The 23350-nt window shown below is 36.8% G+C and overlaps 1 long non-coding RNA gene across 1 annotated transcript; it reads right to left on the reverse strand.

Annotated features, from left to right (window-relative positions):
• Positions 1-8381: 8381 nt before the first annotated feature.
• LOC122699797 lies at positions 8382-21794 on the reverse strand. Its single transcript, XR_006342676.1, has 2 exons — positions 21195-21794; positions 8382-19167 (listed from the first exon to the last, which is right to left on the reverse strand). It is a non-coding gene; the product is annotated as an uncharacterized LOC122699797 (long non-coding RNA).
• Between the last annotated feature and the right edge of the window lie 1556 nt (positions 21795-23350).

The following is a 23350-nucleotide window of genomic DNA, read 5'->3' on the forward strand; positions in this document are numbered from 1 at the left end:
AGCTGACTCATTTGAAAAGACCCTGACGCTGGGAAAGATTGAGGGCAGGAGGAGAAGGGGACAACAGAGGATGAGATGGTTCAATGGCATCACTAACTCAATGTACATGGGTGTGGGTGAACTCCAGGAGTTGGTGATGGACAGGGAGGCCTGGCATGCTGCGGTTCATGGGGTCACAAAGAGTCAGACAAGACTGAGTGACTGAACTGAACTTACAATTTTAATTATAGAAAAATTAAACTCTTAAAACTTTTCTTTAATGACATGTTACGGTTTTGATTTCCAATCTGAAATCTCACATATTTCTGTGGTGCATGCATGCTTAGTTACTTAGTCAAGTTTGACTCTTTGCAACCCCATGGACTGTAGACTGCAAGGTTTCTCTGTCCATGGAATTTTCCAGGCAAGCATACTGAAGTGGGTTGCCATTTCTGAGGATCTTCCCGACCCAGGGATTGATCCCTGTTTTCCTGAGTCTCCTGCATTGGCAGGTAGATTATTTACCCCTGTGCCACCTGGGAAGCCCTATTTCTGTGGTACCATAATATAAAAATCAAGTATCATTTTAGTTTTGATCTTTTAGAGTAGTTCTTATTTTTAAGCAATTTATTGGTTGAAAAGAATGGTACACAAATGTAGTTACTCATGAACATGGATAAAATCTTACAACATGATTTGTATTTAGGGAATCAATTCCTAGGATATTTATAGAATTTTGGTTTCTAGTATTACTCTACTTAGTTTTAGTACTATGTGGTGCTATAATTCAGTAACATCCATTAGTACTTTTCATTCACATTTTCAAACTTAGGAGAGGAAAGTGAACTGGAAAATAACAGTTTATTTTCATAAAGTTTGAAATTAAGGAACTTATTTTTGAAATTGTTTTTTAACCTCCAAATGTTTAGACTGCAACTTAAGCCATTGCTTTCCTTTTGAAAACCAATCTCTGCTTAGGAAAGCAGACAAATTGGGCCCTGCCTAATGAAGTTCCCAAAGTCATAATTTCCCTAGAAAAGAGCAAACTAAAACATACATCGGTGTAATGATATAAATTCTTTTGAAGACCTTGCTGAGAATAGTCAAAGGAATTTCAGTAGGTTAAAATGTTCATCTGAAAATGTTTGATCTAGTCTTCACTGGTTAGCTGATTTTCACTGCTTTAAACTTTCCATAAAATGATTCAGTACCACTTCATAAGAAAACCACCTAACCTCAGTTTAACAGAGCCAGCCACCACATTGTACTTGCAGTTCATCAATCAAGACAGAACTGTCTCCAGTTCAAGCCAGGAGAACACAGCTAAGATAATAGTATTTGCTATTACCAAATATCTCTATCCCTTTTCTTTAATCCCAATAGAAGCCTGATTTTTTTTCCCCCAAGAAAATCAGCCTCTTCTAACTGTTCACGTATTTCAGGGAAAGTGACCCAACTTCCAGCTTCCCGGGCAGGCTTTACTGGTATTAATATAATTCCTCTTACCAGTGATTGGTTTTAGGAAAGATTTCACATCTTCCACTTGATAGTAAAGTTTTTGAAAAATGTGTCCAGCATCTCACCAGCCTGAATGTAAAACTGACATGGAAGAAGCATATAGTCTTTAATGACACATCAAAGATACTAAATCCATCAACCCTAAACCTTCCCTGGTCTGAACTTTCTACATATAAAATTATTAATTTTCATATCTTATGCCAATTTGAGTTGGAATTCTCGATTCCTTGCAGTTGATAGGATTCTATATGATATGGGTGAAGTTTCACTTTGAACTTTTGAACACAATTCTATCCTGTTGAATGATACAATGAATTTAAGTTCATTCAGCACTGCAAAATGTTTTCTCCTCAAATTTATGCCCTATAAGAGATCCAGTATTTGAAGAACCATTCCTTAGCTGAACCATCTGTAGGCACTCTTATCAATTTTGACCAGTCTGTACTAAAATTCATAAGATGCTTTGTAAAACAAAGTTTAAGTCGGTTCCTAATGCTGTGTTTGTTATGGGTACCAACTTCAAAATTTTTTGATCATATAACAATCTGTCATAATAAATACTGTTGTCTAGGTGGAATCATTTATATCTACATTCTCAAAACCTGCAGTAGAAACATGCCACAAACAATTTCACTTTTTCACGCAATTGTTCGGGAAATTCTCAGCTAACTCTTCAACATGCTGATGGGTACTAATTCTGTAAGAATTAAATTAGAAATTATTATTTGTGGTCTCAATTCACTATCACTGTTTCATTCAGTAGACATGCTTATCTGCCAGAGGCTTTGAACACATGGAGAAAAATTTTACTTAAGACAACTCTATTCCACAGTAGTACTATTTTTTTCACACAGGAAAAGAATGTTTTAAATAATAAGTCTTTGCTATCTTGGGCATTAAGCTTTTTTATTCATGAATAGTTTCAAATATGTATCATAATTCTGTCCAAAATAATTGTGTTTCATAATAATGACTTACTATGCAGGTTTTTTAACACAGCCACATTTGTTTGCACACCAAACAAGCAGCATCCTCTTCAATCAGAGTAAGAAATACGTGTTCTCCTATTTTTCTTTAAAAAATATATTGCCCTCTTACTTTTATATTTCAATTTTGAGAGGGAAATATTTCTCTGAACTCCAACGTAAGAAAGTAAGAGCACAAGTAAGTACAATGATAAATGGCAAATGACACTTTGTTTCACTGTCAAATAAACAGCAAGAACGGGAGGGGCCGCGCAGAGGAGAGTATTGCCCAAGAGGTCCTGACCCAGGCACAGCGGGCGTGGTTCCTCACTTTCAGCTCACATCCGCCACCAGAGAGAGTGTTGCCAGCCTGAATTTTCAGCAGAAATTGGAAGACATATTTTTATGTGAAACTCCCAATTTTACATTGACAACCAGTTAAAACTTTTAAAACCCTCTTTGGACCAACATTGTACAAATCATAAAAAACTAGTACGCATTCCTATCCCTTGGGAATGCACTTTGTTTCTAGAGTGGAAGCTCCCGTAACCGCGTGTCTTCCGTGTCCTCCAATTACATCCTTATTTTGTTGAGCACCTTTTTAAGTGTTAAGCTTGTTAAGAATGAGTGAGAGACTGAGATCTTATGTGTATCAAAATGTCTTAAGAATATCCTTCCACTGGCTGATAACTTGTCTGAGCATGGAAACTTCTGAATAAAGTTAATTTTTCCTCAGGGAGGATATTGCTTCATTTCGTTATCTTTTAGGATTCAGAATTCTGAAGTCATTTGATTTCTTTGCCCTTTGTAACATTTGTTTTTCCTCTGTCTGGAAGCTTATAGAATCATCTCATTTCCTTTATTTTAAAAATCCCCCTTTATCATTATTTTCCAGACCTTCTATTGAGTTATTTTAGCTCTATGATGTTTTAAATTTCCAAGAGTTTGTTTTAATTTCTGAATGTTCCCTTTCATGGTAACTTGTACTTCATTCATTTTGGGGATTTTGGTCTTGTTGTTATAGCTTTCTTCTCCTTGTATTTTTTGTTTCCTCCAAGTCTCTTCTCTGGTTATTTTTTCTGCCACCTTCTCTCTTTCAGGTTAGAAACTTTCCTTGGATGTTTGGGAGTCCTTGTTTACCTGCTTGTATTTATGTGCACTAGTATAAAATTAGATTGGAAGCTCTGAGGACCTGAATGCAACTGAACAAAGTGATCTGAACTGAACTGGTTAATTTTAGAAAACCTTACATGTATTTTTAAAAGTTTCTTCTGGATTTCCCAGAGGAAATTCTTCTAAACTGCCTAAAAGGTAAAAGACCTACATTCCAGCTGAAGAAGGTAAGAGGTTTTATGGTCCCTGTATGTGAAATGCACACATCAAGTTAATCCCCCTGTTTGCAGCACAGTACCCCCAACCTCAAAGGTGCCTGGTGGTGTCTCTCAAGTAAATTATTCTCACAAGTCAAAAAGTCTCCAACATCTTGTGGTAAGGAGTGGAGAGAGGTGAAGGAGCTGGGGTATGAGGCAGAGAATTTATAAATCTGGCTTCTTAACTTCTTTTAACCAAGTTTCTTTACCTCAATCCCATACTCCATACATATCCTCTTCTGCAAGTTCCTAGCCCAGCAATTTCCAAATCACTGGGGAATTTTCTGTTCTGCTTAAATGCCTGACTTATTCAAGTATTTTCCAGCTTCCAAAATTTTGACACTGTCTCCTCTCCTATTCTCCATGTCCTTGTGAATTTATACCTATTAAAGATAGGTAGGTTTAATCTCCACCTTTAACTTGATGCAGATTAACTCTCTTAAATATATTAGAAATTACCATGGTTTTGGTTGGGTCTTTAAATTTGTAGGCTCAAGGAGTAAAAGGTGACAATGATGATGATGATAGGAATTAAGTACTTCTTCTGTATAAGATACTCTACAAAATGCTTTACAGGGGAAAATATCAAGTATATTTAAAAACAGTGTAAAGTTGATATTAATATCCATATTTTCATATTTTGCCTTTGGGGGAAATGTGGAATAGATATTAACAAAAACCTTTCAGCAGTGAAATATTTTCTTACCAATATTTTTACCTCATCTTTTCCTCTCCCCACAGTGGCTACAATGCAGTAGGATGTCATACAGTAGAAACCATTGCTTATACCTAGCTTTGAGAGGAATGTTTCTAATGTTTTACCTCTAATTTCCTCTAATTACAAAATCTGCTGTATATTTATGATTAGAACACAGTTTGGAAAGGGTCTTTCCCTCTACTTTTAGTTTGTTAAGTGTTTTGTTTACTTATTTTCCAGGCAAGAATACTGGAGTAGGTTGCCATTCCCTTCTCCAGGGGATCTTCCTGACCCAGGAATTGAACTCAGGTCTCCCTCACTGCAAGCAGACTCTTTACCGTCTGAGCCACCAGGGAAGCCTTTTACTTATCAAATTAGGATTTATTGTATTCATCACCGTTTATTAACCTATTAATATAATCAAATTGGATATTGATAATGTGCAGTGTAAAAATCTAATTTTACATTGAAAATACAGTCAATTACAGTAGCAAATTTCAGAATGCTGAGCCATCTTGGGTTTCTGTAAAAAAAAAAAAAAAAGCTTACTTGTTCTAATATGTAATGATTTTAATTTGCTTGAATTTAGGGTATTTGTACTTGAAATTTAAGGACTGTTTTTAGTTTGTGCTATATCCTTGCCTGATTTTGGTTAGCCTCATAAAATGAGTTGGAAATATTTCAGTTTTATCAGAAATGTTGAATCAAGGATTATCTATTACTTAGAGACTGAGTAAAACTCACCCCTCTGAGTCTAATTAAAAGTTGGGAAATAGATCTTTCACTAGTTTTCCAAATTCTCATACTATATTTATCAATCCATAAAATGGATATATTAATGTTGATTTTCATAGAAAATGATCTACTTCTATATTTCCAAATTTACTGACCTACAAAATTGAAAATAGTGTTGTTAGGTGATTTAAGTAATAAAAAGTACATAAAGAACTTAGAATAACTGTTATAAAGTACTCAATAAAAATTATTATTAATTTGATGTTACCAGTATATTTTTTAATTGTCATCTATTCTATATAATTACAGACATGTGTGTACAGACATTCAGGCAGGTTCTTTTAAAATTATACAGACCTAGAATGCCTTTTTGCCCCTTTAAAGCATTTTGGTTTTTTTTTTTCATTTGAAAGCTTAACTCTTAGTGCAAAAACTTAGTTATCTCATTCAAAATTTTTAGGGAAAGAAATCCTACAAACCCTCTATAATGACAACAATAAGGCAACGTAGAGTTTTTATCCAGTTAAGGCTGGATAACTAGTTTTAGGGGCTTCCTCAGAAGCTCAGAAGTAAAGAATCTGCTTGCCATTACAGGAGATGCAACAGACATTGGTTTGATCCCTTGCTCTGGAAGATTCTCTAAAGAAAGAAATGGCAAGAAAGATGGTAACGACAACCCTATATGCAAAACAGAAAAAGAGACACAGAAATACAGAACAGACTGTTGAACTCTGTGGGAGAAGGTGAGGGTGGGATGTTTCGAAAGAACAGCATGTATATTATCTATGGTGAAACAGATCACCAGCCCAGGTGGGATGCATGAGACAAGTGCTCGGGCCTTGTGCACTGGGAAGACCCAGAGGAATCGGGTGGAGAGGGAGGTGGGAGGGGGGATCGGGATGGGGAATACGTGTAAATCTATGTCTGATTCATATCAATGTATGACAAAACCCACTGAAAAAATAAAAAAAAATAAGAAAGAAATGGCAACCCACCACAGTATTCTTGCCTGAGAAATCCCATGAACAGAGGAGCCTGGTGGGCTGTAGTCCATGGGATCACAAAAGAGTCAGAGGTGACTTAGCAACTAAAAACAAGGTATTTTTTTTTTTTTTTAAGTAGAGCCTGCAGGAAAAAGTTACATTTATTTGCTTATTTGTTCCTAGAAATACATAACTATTTATTTAGTAGTAAATCTTACATGCCAAAAGCTGCACTGGTGAAATACAAAGATAGTAAGACATGGTTTTGAGTATCTAACTTGCTCAAAATTTAGTGCAGAAGACTGACATATCAATAAATATCTGTAATGCAACATGTTCAACATAAACAGAATACCCTAAAAGAGATATGTGTAAATGCTGTCAAGGTCCAAGAATGGAACAAAATCATTTCACAAGTTCTATACGGTGTGAGGATCTTGGAGAAAGTTACAGAGAAGAAATGTCCCCAGCCTGTCATTGGCTGCCAATTTCAATAGGATGACTCATTTATTTTCCTGGATCTCATCAGCCACAGGTAACCATCTCACCAATATCTGGCCCCAAGTCCAACCTCAAGTACAGTCCCACCTTAAGACATAGCACGTGCTTTCCTGTTGCCAAGGAAATTCTTATCTCACACAACAGTCTATTACTTAATTCAAATCTCTGCTCAGTAGTCACCTTCCTAGAGAGCAATTATAAAATAGCAAGCTCCTCTCCCTCTGGCACTATCTTCCCTAGCTTGCTTTACTTTTCTTCACAGCACATAATAAACTCTGACATGTGTGCCTGTTTTGTTTTCTGTTTCCTCTAGTGGAATGTGGGCACAGTACTCTGTTTTGGCCACTGTTTTATCTCCAGTACTTACTGGAGTCTTCATGGCACTTACTAGGTCTTCATTAAATATTGTTGAAAGATTGAATTCCTAAGGCATTTGATACTTTCCTGTGCTGCTCATTACACTCAGATTTGCAGAGCAATTCACATTCACACCTCGTTTGTTTTGCATATTACATTGCCACATTTGAGTAATGAGATTATGCAGAACCCAAATATGAGAATGAAAAATTAAATGGATAAACAAATACATATTGTTACATAAAAATATAATGCATTCTCAGGTAAGAGAATACTGAGAGGAATAAAGAATATACATTTTTGTGCAAAACCAGACATATACAGAGATATCTTCTGTCCACTTAGTTCATCCAGAATGTTGAGAGTGGTCAATAACTTTCTAAATATATTGAAATTTGGGGGACCTAAGTAGACTTTTCTTTCTTTTATGTGATTCATCTTGGTAGCTGGGATGCTCCATTTTTATAATAGAAGCCTGTTTAATTTAGTCTAGGATATTATGAGACTTGGTTTATAATGAACAAAATAATTAAGAGCAAAATAGGATTAAGTTAATAATTTTTCCAAATATTTTCCCCCAGGGAAAGTTCTGCTTTTTAATACTAGCCTGAATTGATTTGAAGGCTTATTAAGAGAAAATGAAAGATCTGTAAAAGGTTCTGTTTGTTCTAAGTAAGAGGAGAAATGCATTATTTTTATTCCCCAGGGGGAAAATATGCAACCAGTTGATTCTGCTCTTTCCACTGCAGAAACCAGAAGCAGTTTCCTCATAAGCATTTCCATTATTTTTCTCCAAGTCCTCTATTAAGTATTTTAACAGCAAAATGTTTGCTAAAAGGAACAGGGGAATTAGATGAATATGAAATAAAAGAGAATATTTAGATTATTTGTTATCAATATGATCTACATGATTTCTATCTTTCTGAATTTACTGAAGTTTCCTCAGTGGTCTAATATGTAATCAGTTGTTTTAAGAGTTCCATGGGAATACACAAAGAAACAGTATTCTGTATTGTTAGGGTATTGTGTTTGGGACACACTGATTAGGTCAACCATATGATTTATTATGTTACAAGAACTCTTACATATTTTGGTCTGCTTCATCAATCATGATCTGACAGTTTATTTAAATTCACCTACAACTACTGTGAATTTCTACAAGCACTTTTGCTTTATGTATATTTATGGTATGATAGTTGGTAAATAAAGGTGTTTGAAAGTTATATCCTTATTCTAGACTGCATGCATTTCATCACTTAAAAGGATACTCTTTTTCTTATTTATCATTATGCCTTTAATAAAACTTATCCACAACTTGAATAAAGCAAGTCCACAACTTTGTTAAATATCCAAATATATCCTTCATTCCATTATTAACCATTTCCATGGCTGGGTATTTTTTTATTCTTCTTCCATACTGTATTATAGTGCTACTCAATTATACTGAAAACTCAGGTTAAGTTCTAATTTTAACCATTACCAACATATTTTGGATGAAATGGTAAAAGAAAGGAAGAAAAAGTGGGAAACTGATTAAATACATAGAGAATTAGCAACATCGAAAACAAACAAGTAAACAAAAATACCATAGGTAGTTGTTATAACTTTCTTCACCTAGCTTTGAAGTGATAGTTGGTATTTATAACTTCTGCGTTCTTCAGCTGGTAGGGTCGAGTGATACAGTGATACAAACCTTTCTCCCTGTGGGGGATGAGACTTTTTATTATTTTTGTTTTAGCTTTTATTTAGTTTTTAGTTTTTTAGTTTTTGTTTTAGTTTTATATTTAGTTTTTATTATTATTGCTCATTTTCAAACTCCATGAATCTTTTCAAGTGAAGCAGAAGTGTTAGCAAGCATCCTAGAGAAACTTGGGGGCTTCAGATATACTTCCCCCTTCTACTGTGTAATAACATCAATCCTATTCACTCTCTGGTCGGTCACTACAGAGAATCTATCCACTCCATTCTTTCCTCATTGCTTCAGGGGCAGGAAGAGCCCCAACAGTCAGCTGGCAACCTCAGCATCAAGGTCAAGTGAATCCTTATTTTATGCCCTTGTGAATGATTTCCTAAATCTAAAACTACCAAAAGTATAGCTAGGGAGAATGAAAGCCAACCTTGACAAAAGGTTCATTAAGATAAATAATGAGAATTACCATGCCCTTGGTGGCTATATTCTGGTTATGGAAAGCAAAAAAAAAAAAAAAGAAAATTAGATACTGATTACTGGTTTAGAGAGCATCCCATAGGATAGCACCTCAAATTTACACGTCATTGTTACCAGCTGGTATCATACTGAATAATTTACTGACTACTGAACCATTTTATAATAAATCCCTTAAGTATCAGGCTGTCTTGTCATTTTCACCATAAAAGAGTTTCTTTGTTAAAAACAACGTATAAGGGATACAATTATGGGAAATATGGAATTCAGGATGTCTAACAAAGACAATCTATATTCAGAAAAAAAAAATGTTTATTCCGGCAGGGGTGGTGAAATTCTGCCCAATCCATATGGGTGACTATTCAACCCTCCAATCCCTAACTGGAGGGAAAAGGGTCTGTTTTGGTCTGTGCTGTTAATATATGAGGCACTTAGCAGTGGGGTTAGCCAGATGAACTTCTGTGAGGGAAAACCAAGGTTGTTTATAATGCATATAACCTGCTATCTTTGATACTGTGGCCACTTTGCTCAACCCATTGAGCAAACAAGCACTGAAGTAAGAGGAAAGAGTCACAAAGACATCCCTAGAATGCATCTTATAGTCTATCTGATTACTGAAAGCCTGGTCTGCAATATGTTTTTCATGAATATTCATACAAGACACATATATTCTATACTCCAGACACATTCTGAGGAGACCATATTTTAAACTGTCTTAAATATTGTTGCCAGTCCTTTTAATCATCTGACCATTCCATCCAAAGTTGAGCCACTATTTATGAATCAGCACACAGTCATACTTCTTGCCAACCCTTTTCCACACCCTCCAGATGTATCACCTGAAGACACAGCCAAGAGGACACTCTTGCTTCCTCACTGTAGTCCAAGGATACGAGGCTGCTACAGTGCTTTTCTGGTTACTACCATCAAACTGTGCGCACTTACCTGCAAACCAGGCTCAGCTATGTTCTTCCTCAGTCAACTGTGTCTTGGTAATCTTGCATGGGGCCATAGACCAATGCTGAGGAAGGGGTGGTATGCCAGCATCTTCGAGTAAATGATTGAAGACCAGACGCATTAACCACCTAACAGCAGGCATATGAGCAGTGAGCACATGAGCAGTGAGTTCGGCTGGCCCTGGGCTGTCAGGCCAAGGTCAGTGTGACCATGGCCTTTCCAAAACCACCTGGATACTGTCATGGGGCAGAAGGGGCCCCATTTGCAACACTGGGGTTGAAAATAGGACGCCAATTAGTCCCCTTTAGATCGTGCTGCTGATGGGGTCCTTGGGCCTCACCATGAACCAAGACTCCCAGGTGATTCTCATTCTACGGCGGGTCCGTCTCACCTATCAAGGCCTCGGTGATCCCGATAACATGCAGCTTCAGAGTGAACGAGAGGCTCGGTACAAGTGTGGCCTCGGACACTGGCAGCTGTCTGGTTTCTTTCCCACAAGAGACCCGGAGAGTAACCGGACCTCCTGCGAACTGCTTCCGGCCAGGACCCCCTCCTCTGCGTGTCTTTCCCTTCGCTCCCGGGGACCTGCCCAAGCCACGCAGGCGCCTTCGCTCTCTCCAGGCCTCCCCGAGCCACGGCCACCTCAGCAACGTGTCTCTCATTTCCCAGGTGGTGTCTCTTATTCAGAGATCCCTCAGCCAGCTGCTCCCCTCACCCTCATCCCCCGCCCGGGCAAGACTTTTGAGTTCCCCCAGCTCCTCCCCCGACTTCGCCTTCATGGGGAATAGGCGACTTTCGGTGGGATCGGGATTGGAATTAGGCAGCCGTACTGGATCTTCCATGAACCAGCTCCAGTTATCCAGCCCCTCACGACCCTTGAGTTCTTTAAGATCTCTGGTTTCTCTGAACCTCAAGGACTCACACGCGCAGTACACATCCTTTCAGTAAGTCTTGGGGTGGGTCTGAACCCCCAGATAGTGCCGTCCATGTGGAGGGATTGCCTCTGCCTCAGTACACGATATGTTAGAATTTAGAACATTCCAACACAGTTTGTAATATCTTAAGACTCCATTCACCTCGAGGTGAGGACTTGAGGAAGGCACATTCTCAGGCACATTAAATTTAGAAAACTTGAGGATCTTGAAATAAAACCCTTTGCCTATGATCCTATTTGCCATGATCTCTTAGTCTTTTAAAGTCTGAATGTGATGCCAACAGTTCTCAAATCCAGTTTAAAACTGATCTCTACCTATAGTAAACTCCTTGCAGTTTATAAACCTGCTCATTTCTTGCCCGCAACTATATGAAAGAGCACAGCTGCTCTCTCTTAAAAAACCACTCGCTTCACTCAGAGATGATAATTTCTCCTTTCATCATCTCAGGTTGGAGTCCCTCAACCATGCTCATACCTAGGGAATATATCCTTTTAAACTTAATTCATTTTTGCATTTTGAGCATGCCATCTCTTTCCAACAGAAACCAATAGAGATAATATATTGAAGTTTTATAAAGTGTTTTCATGTTTCTCTGTACCATTAACTAACCTACCCCAAGCTCTGTTAGCAGAATAACTTTGTATTAATCATTGATTAATGTGAATGGCAAATATAGGTAGACAAAAGTTAAGCTCATAACAGAGATAATAATCTTAAAAACAACTGAATTTCGAAAGCTAGAGAAAAGTTTCTTGGATTCCAAGTGGTTGACTCCTCTTATCAAGCGCCAGAGCAAATTAAATATGGGTTAGTAACATAAATCATAAAACAGGAAAATATTCCAGATTATAATTTGAGAACAGATTTTCTGGAAGGGGGAGACTTCTGTTGACTTACAGGAGGAGGATGAGGTGGTATTTGGAGAGATATAGATGCAAATAGAAATCGTGTCTTCCACTCCTTTGGGTTGAGATCCCCAGGGTCAAGTTGAAAGAAATTCCACATAGGCTTGGGTGGACAGACAAACTTGTTTTTCACGTTATGTAGTCTAAGAAGGTCCTTGTGTGTTAGAGGAATGTGCATCTAAACAGTACTCAGGAGTGACTGACTGAATAATGTAGACAGACGGGCCAGAGAACAGATTCCTATAGCAGTGAAGAAAGCAATAGCTTAGAGCTCCAAGAGGGAATGCGATATGACTGAGAGAGAATAAGGAGGACAGAGAAGATACAGATTACAAGGATCTGACACCTGTAAGTCATTAGCATCACCTTGTAGCTTAGAATGACAGGGATCAGATAAGATGCTTCTCTGTAACAGAAGCCAGAACCAAGACCAGAGTGATGTGATGATATACTTATCTCTCAGTACCAGAATGATAACCAGCATGTTAGATACCGGGTTCATACCCAACGAGATGAAATTGAGAAAGAGGGGGTGGGACCTGAATTGACTTGGGTATTTACCCAGTGTGACTGAATTCTAAAGCAGGCATGACCAAGTCACTTGAATTGGCATATTTAAGTTTTCTATCATTAGCAGACATAGTATTGCACTAAATTCCAGATGAAAGCAAGCTTTTTATAGGTAAGCAGAGCCATATCAGCATTCATACTTCTAGAATGGTGCCTGCTATGGATACAGGTGGGAATGCAAAGGACTTTGGAGAAATCTACATGCAGAAAGTGAAATCATCTGGGCTTTTGACAACATGGGCTGGGAAAATAGATTGCACCTGGAAGAGAGTCAAACATAAGGACAAACAACTGGTCATTAATTCTCCTCCATCATCCTTTAGTTTTTCTCAGAATACAATGTTAGGGGAGGGGCAGATGAGCAGAACAAGGTTATTGGATTCTGTAAGACATCTAGAGTTGAATCTAAAGGTGAGCTAAAAATATCCAAAATTTCTGCCAATCCTGTTGCTACACAAATATTGAATATATCAAAGAGGTGGCACCTCAGGAAATTGGGGCTTGAATTAATCACAAGTGAAAATCAATTTACATATTTAGCCCACTGGGCATATCCTCCTGGGAGGAATATGAATGATCAGCCCTCAAACAAGCTGGGAGACACAAAGGCTTGCACTCTCTGAGAAATAAAAAAATAAATATTCAGTCTCCAATATTCCTTTATACACAATTCTCAGAATATAATAAAATACATTACAAACATGAAGAAGGAGGAAAATGTGATTCAGAACCAAAAGAAACAGTTGATAGAAGCAGACTTACAGATAGGCAAGTTATTGAAATTAGCAGGCAAGAGCCTTAAGGCAATTATTAACAAAATAATTTAAGGGAAAATATGGATATAATCTGTGAAGAGATGGGACACGTCAAGAAAAATATAGAAACTCTAAAAAAGAGCTAAAAAGAAATTTTAGATCTTAAAAAGGCAATAACTGAAATAAAAATTCCAATGGATTGGTTTTTTTATTCTTGCAATACCCAATCTGCTCTTTTATCATGATTCAGTGATGGCTCAGTGAAATGAAAAGTTAAAACCAAAATGAAATATCAGAAAGGCTAAAATTAGAAAGCTATGTACTGGAGACATTGTAAAGAAAAATAACTTTCATACATTGCTGGTAGGAGTGCAAATAAAATAATAAATCACTCTGAACAACCCTTTGCACAAAATTAAACATCTATCTCTTCTACAATCTAGCAATTCTGCTCCTTAAAGGACAAGAACATGTACATACACACACACACACACACACACACGCACACATAATGTGAAGATTTACTCACGATGATTCCAAACTGAAAACATTTCAAACATCTACCCATAGTAAAATTTACTTTAAAATTTTGATAGGATACTATATAGCAGAGAATAGGATATGTCATAGCAGAGAAAAAGAAAGAAATGCTGGTACATATAACTACACGAAAATCATAAAAAACATTATGCTGAGTGAAAGAAATAGGGCTAAAAATGTACTTACTGCATGATTCTGTTTATATGAAGTTCAGGAATAGAACGAAACTAATTTATGGTAACAGAGTTTAGGATGATGGTTACCTCTGGGTACATAGCTGTATATTTACTAGAAGGCTTCATAGGGAAACCACTGGGGAAAAGGAATATGTCTTGATCTGGGTACAGCTGATATGTGTGCACACAGACAAAAATTCATCAGGCAGTACACTAAAATTTGTGTACTTTACTGAAGTCAAATTATACTGCAATAAATAAAATGATATATTTAACATAGGCTACTACAGTAAGATAAGATGTTTTAGAATTTTCAGGATAATACAGCTAAATAAAAAATAAAACTAATAAGAAAATAGTAAATATGATTTGTTTAGCAGTTACCAGAATATAGGATAATATCTATTAAATGGCTCTTGAAATGGTTTATACATTCTAGAATCACGTCTATGTTACAATCATTGATGCGCCACCTCCTAGCTGTGGGATCTGGGCACAGTAACTTAATCTTTGTGTTTCTGTGCTCTCATGTGTAAAAGAGAGATAGCAGTAGTATTTACCTGATAGTATTATTGTAGGACAAATGAGAAAATATCTATAATTATTAGAGTGCCTGGAAAATGAGTAGAATCAACAAATGTTTATTATCATTATTATTTGTAGCATTATCCAAACGTGTATCTTTTCCAGATATAAATATTTGTTAAAAATAGCCCATGTATCTGTTGTAAGGAAGGCCATAAATAACAAATAGTGATTTCTTAGTAAAATATTTCTGAAGGTTTATTCTAAAAATTAAGAAAAGATATTTAGGGAGGCAAACTCATTTAGATTTGTCATCTGGAAAGATGTTTTGAAGGGAGAACACTTTATACACATATATACATGTGTGGAGACAATTTTATAAACAATATGCTGAAATTTATCACAAAATTGAAGATAAAGGTCATGGACTTTAACATTGGATTATGAAAGAATCTTAAATGCATATTTATCTTTGTCATTCGCCATTTAGCCTTCATTTACAGAATAAATCCCAAAGTCCTTTGTATGACAGGAAAGGTCTTTATTAGGGCTTTTTTTTTTTTAAGAAGTTGAAACCTACCTGCTCTCTTTGGTCCACAAAAAATTTACACTGACTCCACTGAACTTCTAACGCATTCCTGGACCATGGCATTTCACGTATTTTGCAGTAGTTCTTTGCTCTTCTTCCTTTTTTCCTAGACTATGTATTCCTTAAGAACACTAGCCTTATTTTAATCAGCTTTGACCAGAAATTAGTACCATGATTCGAGGAATACAATAGGCACTTAAAAACCATTTACTGAATGAATAATTACTTAGAAACCTAAAATTAACAGAAGCAGGGGGCAGGGGAAAGTCAGAGAACATACACAGCTGTCTAAAATGATCAGAAACAGTCATTCTATAAATTAATGTACAATAAGAAGAGCAGGAGAGTGAGCATCTGCTTAAGGAAAGGATACAGAGAAATAAAGATACAGCAATATCTTTCCATTTATCATTTTCAGAGCAACAAGCAGCTATTTGGAGCCACTCATCAAAGATTACTTAAGAGAAACAAAGATGATGATAATGAAGTGTGATGAGCTTAACGTTTAAAAAAGATCGTCGCTATTATTATTATTATGTACTACAACGGAAAGAAGAAAAATAATTTAAAAATTCCAATCCTTGAAAATTAAAACTGTTGGAAACCAGGAATATTGAAATGCATACAAATCAGAACTGTTCTAAATTATTACAAAAAAACAAAAAAAAAACAGGGAAGAGAAGAAGGTGACACAAATAAGGAGACAATGACAAGGAGAAAAATTGCTAGATTTTTTTTTAAAGTGTATGTTTTCTATTAGAGTACCAATGACCTTATTTGGTTGTAGGAAAATTTAAAACACATATTATATCTATCATTCTCTTACATAAAAATATTTTCTTTTTATTTTTTAGGTTATTTAATGAACTAGTGGTCAACAAAAATGCTGGGTTTGCCTCTGTGAACGTGCTAAGTTCTTCACAGCATTTGAAAGTCACTGGAGAGGTAAGGAACCGATTAAACATACTCTTTTGAGATTTCAGTTTCCTGTGTCAATTTAACACTTTAGTCTAATCAAAACTCTTGCTTGACACATCCTCCTATTGTGGCATTTCCAACCCACTAGAAATTCTTTGTCTCTGAGAGATTGGCAGTGTTCTGTGAAGTGCCTTTTAAACTCACTTTCCGTCCATACACCTGTCTTCTGCTTGAGAAAAAGAATAGCAGCTAACTCTTGACCCTTTTATAAGTGCATCACTTTGGTGGTTGCAGTTTCTCTTGTATTGAGATTAGAACTTTCAAGTTTTGAAGAGAGTCAGTATTTCTTTCCCTAGTTTTAATTCCCAGTTTTCATGAGAGAAAGAGTTCAGCAATTTTCTAAGTATCTTGAATATGTGATAGGTTTAAAAGAGTCACAAATTCTTTGTAATTATTCCCATTGGGAGGTAAAGTGGAATTCCCCCTCCTTCATGACTTGATTAGTGAATAGAGCGTGGCACACTTCTGAAGCTAGCTTTTAAGAAGCCTTACATACTCTGCCTTGGGAACTTAAAACTCTTGCTGGAGCTCTCAGCTGTCTTGTAAGAAGCTCAACTACCCTGGAGCAATCATGCTTTGAGAATCCCTAGCCACACGAAGAGGGCTCTGGAGGATGATACACCATGCACTGCAGAGAGGGAAAGAAGGAAGAGGGAGACATAGAACCAAGAGCTCCACAGCTCCAGACACGTCAGTGAAGGCACCATCTTGGAAATGTATCCTCCATCCCCAGCCATCCCAGTAGATGCCATGGGAATCCGCTGAGCCTTTCCTGTATTTCTGGCCCACACAATCATGAAGAATAAAAAATGTCTGCTTTAAGCAACAAAATTTGGGGAATAGTTCATTATGTAGCAATAGTTAACCAGAACAATTGGGAATCTACCAAAAGTTTCTTAAGATGTTTTTGTAAAATCAATCTTGCTTTCTACTTCTGCTTCAGTAGACCATCTGGATAAATCACAAAACAATTATTAAATTAAAAGTTATCTAATTTGCATGTAATAGGTCACTCAGAGAGTGTTCAACTAAAATGACTTTTAATTATGGAAATAATAGCAATAACAAAAATTGATATTCTTCAACCCTTCCTTAATTTTTCCCCAAGGAATGATAAAGTGTCAGCAGTTCTTAACTACCTGAAAATTTCTGCAGAACAGTTTGTGCTCTTTTGACATGGTTGGAAATTGATGAGTGAAGAGGATGTCAAGTTCATAAAAATGACAAATGCTTCTGTCATTAACAGATGCATTAACCTCTGTCAGGAGAAAATCTTTCATTTGAGGAATAAGTTAAATAAAATTCTCATGCTAAATTCCATTCCCATTGAAAATAAGCCTTTAATGCTAAACTTTCATTTGGGATGAAGTTGTTTTTTTTTTTTTTAACTTAAAAGCGAGGACATTTAACACAAAAGAACATGTCACATTTCTGCCTGATCAATTAATTACAATGATGACTGTAGATGACTTTAAAGTGAAACAAGAGAGAATACCCACTGGATACAAGTGAGCATTATTTCTTTCAGGAGGAAGTTCCTAGGAATTTTTGAGGCAAAAGTATTGAGTTAGCCTTGATTTTTACCCCCCTTAAAAAAAAGCATTATGTTGCTTTCTTTTAGTTTTCTGAATCAATATAAAAGTGGGACTTCAAAAACCCAATTTCTTGAGTCATTGGCAGGTAAGATAATTAAGAGAAAAAGAGAAGCCCAGATACACCAATAACCAGAAATTAAAATAAAACATTTTGAAATAGGGACTAAGAGAAAGGATGGTTAATTCCAAACCTTGATAGAAAACCAGTTTCATGCTCCAGACACTGCCAAGCATGTCATATACGATCAAATCACTCAGTGATTTTTAAGAGAGAGTACACTGGAGTTCAGGAGTCAGTGTTCCATGAATATTATCATATCTCTTCATAGTCAGAGCATACTGAGCCAAGAGTGCTAGTAACCTGGGTTAAAAGTGCATGAATGGTAAGCACACTTTGGAAATTCAAGTCAGATACCTCAGAAAATGCTTTACATTTTATCTCCCTGGCCTCGTTTACTTTTTTTTTTTTTGATAAAGCAGAAAATACATTTATTAAAAAGATGTTTAACATAGTGAAGCCACTCTAGAAATTATTTAGCAAACATATGTATACCTTGTGTTCCAACAACCTCATCCCTAGACACACACCTAACTAAAAGGTATGTTCCCCAAAAGACATACAGTAGGATATTTATAGGAGCACTATGAATCTTACAAGAGTGGAAACATCCCAAATGTCTATTCACAATAGAAAGGATAATACAGGGCAATACATTTACACTATGGAATACTGTGTACAGTGAGAAGGAACCATTTACTACTACATGCAGCAAATGGATAAGTCTCACAAACATAGTTGAGCAAAAGAAGTCAGAAACCAAAGAGTTCATATTGTGTGATTCTTTTTTTTTTTTTTTTGTATGATTCCTTTGAAATGACATAGATTACAAGGATAAATGTTCTAGAGTCCCTCTGTCCTTATTTCCTCAGAGATGATTTTTTCAGAGAAAGATAAGGTTTACCCTTGTCTTGAGGATGGGCAGGATGGGCAGCTCTACCAGGCATCCTATGAAAGCTCTGAGATTCATAATTTTGGAATTCTTGTCCTGTGATACTGAGCCCCACTCTACATCTGTCAGGTTTATCTGCTTGTATTGCCTCAACTTGTAGGAGGTTGGGGTATGGGAAATCAGTGGAAGATGTTGTGTAAAGAAATAATTAATCTGTTATTTAAGTGAGAAAACTCATGTCTTTTGTCAGGACAAAGCAAATATAGCTATAAAAACATAATAGGACTGGGGTCTTTAGGATGAAATCTCCCATATTTGTGGTGAAAACCATGTTTAGGGTTTGGAAATCCCTGAGTTCTCTTAATCAAATTTCTATCCTATTTTTCCTCTATGTGTGTGTGTGCTTGATTGCTTCAGTTGTGTCTGACTCTTTGCAACCCCATGGACTGTAGTCTGCCAGACTCCCCTGTCCATGGAATTCTCCAGGCAAGAACACTGGAATAGGTTGCCATGCCCTCCTTCAGGGGATCAAACCCACATTTTCTGCATTGCAGGATGATTCTTTACCTACTGAGCCACCTGGGAAGTCCATTTTTTCCTCTATAATCTTTGAAAAATAAAATATTTTAATAAAGGCTAATTATATATTAGAAATATTACTAAAGTGAAATTAAGCATTTATTTTAATAGAACTGCATAAAAAATTTAGCTAGACCCCAAATTCTGTGCATCACTGGAATTTGAGTACAAATGCAGAAATGTGGTCACTAGTAAAGTGGAAAATTATTTCTCTTACCCAAAATGGGTGGGATTATTGGGAGTGGGGTGCAGGTTTTGCCAAGTTTACAGTCTTGGCACAGTGCCTTGTATTAGCTAGTCAAGTACATGTTAAAGGAGGTAAATCAAATAGGTAATTTGTCCTGTGATAGTTTATATGTGACCAGAGACCCATCCCAAATCACAAAGATTCAATGTAATGATGAAACTAATATAAAATAGCCTATAATCTAGCCAATAAAGCAGATGTTTTTCTGGAACTCTCTTGCTTTTTCGATGATCCAACGTATGTTGGCAATTTGATCTCACCAGAGATCCTCTGCCTTTTTCTAAATCCAGCTTGAACATCTAGAAGTTCACGGTTCACGTACTGTTGAAGCCTGGCTTGGAGAAACTGTGGAAAATTCTTAAAGAGATGGGAATACCAGACCACCTGACCTGCCTCCTGAGAAATCTGTATGCAGGTCAAGGAGCAACAAGAAGTTAGAACCGGACTTGGAACTACAGACTGGTTCCAAATTGGGAAAGGAGTAATCAAGGCTGTATATTGTCACCCTGCTTATTTAACTTACATGCAGAGTACATCATGAAAAATGCTGGACTGGATGAAGCACAAGTTGGAATCAAGATTGCCAGGAGAAATATCAATAACCTCAGATATGCAGATGACACCACACTTATGACACAAAGAAGAACTAAAGAGCCTTTTGATGAAAGTGAAAGATAGAGTGAAAAAGTTGGCTAAAAGCTCAACATTCAGAAAGCTAAGATCATGGCATCTGGTCCCATCACTTCATGGCAAATTGATTGGGAAACAATGGAAACAGTGACAGATTTTATTTTTTGATGGGCTCTAAAATCACTGCAGACAGTGACTGCAGCAATGAAATTAAAAGACGCTTGCTCCAAAAAAAAAAAAAAAGACGCTTGCTCCTTGGAAGAAAAGTTATGACCAATCTAGACAGCATATTAAAAAGCAGAGACATTACTTTGCCAACAAAGGTCTGTGTAGTCAAAGCTATGGTTTTTCTAGTAGTCATTTATGGATGTGAGAGTTGGACTATAAAGAAAGCTGAGTGCCAAAGAACTGATGCTTTTGAACTGTGGTATTGAAGACTCTTGAGAATCCCTTGGACTGCAAAGAGATCCAAACAATCTATCCTAAAGGAATACAGTCCTGAATTTTCCTTGGAAGGACTGATGCTGAAGCTGAAACTCCAATACTTTGGCTACCTGATGTGAAGAACTGACTCATTGGAAAAGGCCCTGATTCTGGGAAAGATTGAGGGTGGGAGGAGAAGGGGACAACAGAGGATGAGATAGTTGGATGGTATCACCAAATCAATGGACATGGGTTTGAGTAAACTCCAGGAGTTGGTGATGGACAGGGAGGGAGGCCTGGCGTCCTGCAGTCCATGGGGTTGCAGGGAGTTGGACACGACTGAGCGGCTGGACTGAACTGAACTGAATCAAGCCGTGGGTTTCCCAGGTGGTGCTAGTGGTAAAGAACCTGCCTGCCAATGCAGGATGTAAGAGACACTGGTTTGATCCCTGGGTTGGGAAGATGCTCTGGAGGAGGGCATGGCAACCCACTCCAGTATTCTTACCTGGAGAATCCCCATGGATAGAGGAGCCTGGTGAATTATAGTCCATGGGGTCACAAAGAGTCAGACATGACTGAAGTGACTGAGCATGCACACATATATGCACACATGCAATCTATCCATATTTAATATGTCCATTATGAAAATATGATGTCATGAAAGAATAAGAATGGCCTGCATGGAGGCTTAAAGGAGTAAAAAGAAGAACTTCTTCCAGTACCTCCATCACTTTTGGGAGACTGGCAGACTAGAATTCTCTGGGCTGCTTGGTAATTAAAACGCTCACAGTGAAGAAAATAGAGCTGGAGTTAGGAAATGCTAAGTTGAAAGATACATATCAAACAATTAGTTTTTTTTTCATAATTCAATTTTCTTTCATTTATTCATACTTGTGTGATGGATATAACATATCAATTAACTGTTAGTCATAAACTGTGGCTAGACACTTTTTCAATTGACTACCCAAAAGATACAACCTTCATGTACTACTTCTTGCAAAGTATATATAACTGTAAAGTTAGAACAATTAACTTAAAATAACTATCCCAAATATCATATGATATCACTTAAATGTGGAATCTAAAAAATGATATAAATGAACTTATTTACAAAACAGAAATAGACTCATAGACAAAGAAGACAAATTTATGGTACCAAAAGAAGGGGGTGGGTGAGGGATAAATTAGGAGTTTGGGATTAACAAATACACACTACTATATATAAAATAGATAAGCAAGAAGGACCATCTGTATAGCACAAGGAACTGTATTCAGCATCTTGTAACAACCTATAATGGAAAAGAATATGAAAAGGAATAGATATATAATTGAATCACTTTGCTCTATACCTGAAACACACACAACATTGTAAATCAACTATACCTCAATTAAAAAAAAGAAAAAAGAATAACTGCCTATGTAACAGGAGATCAAGACATTGCAGATTTCTGATTATGTTTATTTTTGTTTTTTTCCCAGCCTGACCATTAGTCACTGATGTTCATTCATAAGAATGAAGTTTTTAAATAACATCTCTTGCATATAAGGCAAGTTTTCAACTTGCCCAAGTTGATAGTTCACAAAATATAGTTTAATAAATTCCAAAAGTGAAATAGGCTAAAACATTTCACCCTCTAAATAGAATGGCGGATACAGACACACTAAGACTAGACGGTTCATTTCAATAGCATGAATGAAGCAGAAATATATTAATCTGTATTGAGTGAAGAGCCTGAAACTTCCTGCAGCCATGTAAGGGTGAACACTGTTACCTAGGATAAAGGCTCATGGTCTAGGGAGTTCCATGCCTTGGGAAATAGTATCTATTTTCCTGCTAGGTAAAGGCTCCTCGGACTTTCAGGCTCTCAAAATCTGATGGCAGCATGGCTTAAGACTATCATCTATTTCCATTAACTCCAAACTTGTGCTTACCAGACAAACTTTCACCCTGAATTTTGCTTCTAAGAAGGCTTTGGATATTGGAAAGATAACAATACAAGGCCAACTAATATGCCCTTGTGAATTAATTGGCAGCTGTTATCTCTAAATTGGCAAGCCAGTTGGAATAATGTGCCCTGTACAGTTTGCTAATACAGATCAATCCTCTCAAAATCTGCTCAAAACCCCTTAATCAGTTGGAGCCCTGAACCCACAAGGGTCACTGATGTAAACCCAGAGCTATTCAGATTCCATAAAAGTGTAGACCCTCTTAAGTCACAATCTTTGATCTGAAGTTTCAAACCTAGGAGAGATTTGAGAGAGCATGGATTACGAGATGGTACAATGACAGCCAGAGACAAGGATTATTTTAACATTCTAGAAGCAAAAAAGGAACCTCTGCCACAGTTGTGCAGAGTATAAGGTCGAAATAAGCCATAGTATCCCTGCTGATATCCTGAAGGACACTTTTAATTAAAGGTTTGGGGGTTTTTTGTGTCTTGTTATTATCATAAGAAGAGAATTACTATTTTTTTTAACCTCCATTGCTTAGTATTTAACAAATACTACTCAGGATATACTAAAAGATGGACAACCTGCTGATGAATGGGTGGGGCGGGGGAGGGATGGTAAAAATGTTGCATGACACTAAATAATGCTGAAGCTAGAAGTCCACAAAGCTAAAATAAGTGAAAAGGGTGAATTAAAAAAGAGAAAAGAGTAAAGATGGGGGGGTTGGTAAAGAAGACAAAAACAGGGAAAAAGGAGAACAGAGCTGAGCCTGAGCAG

This window comes from Cervus elaphus, chromosome 9, assembly GCF_910594005.1.
Source record: "Cervus elaphus chromosome 9, mCerEla1.1, whole genome shotgun sequence".
NCBI classification, from domain to species: Eukaryota; Metazoa; Chordata; class Mammalia; order Artiodactyla; family Cervidae; genus Cervus; species Cervus elaphus.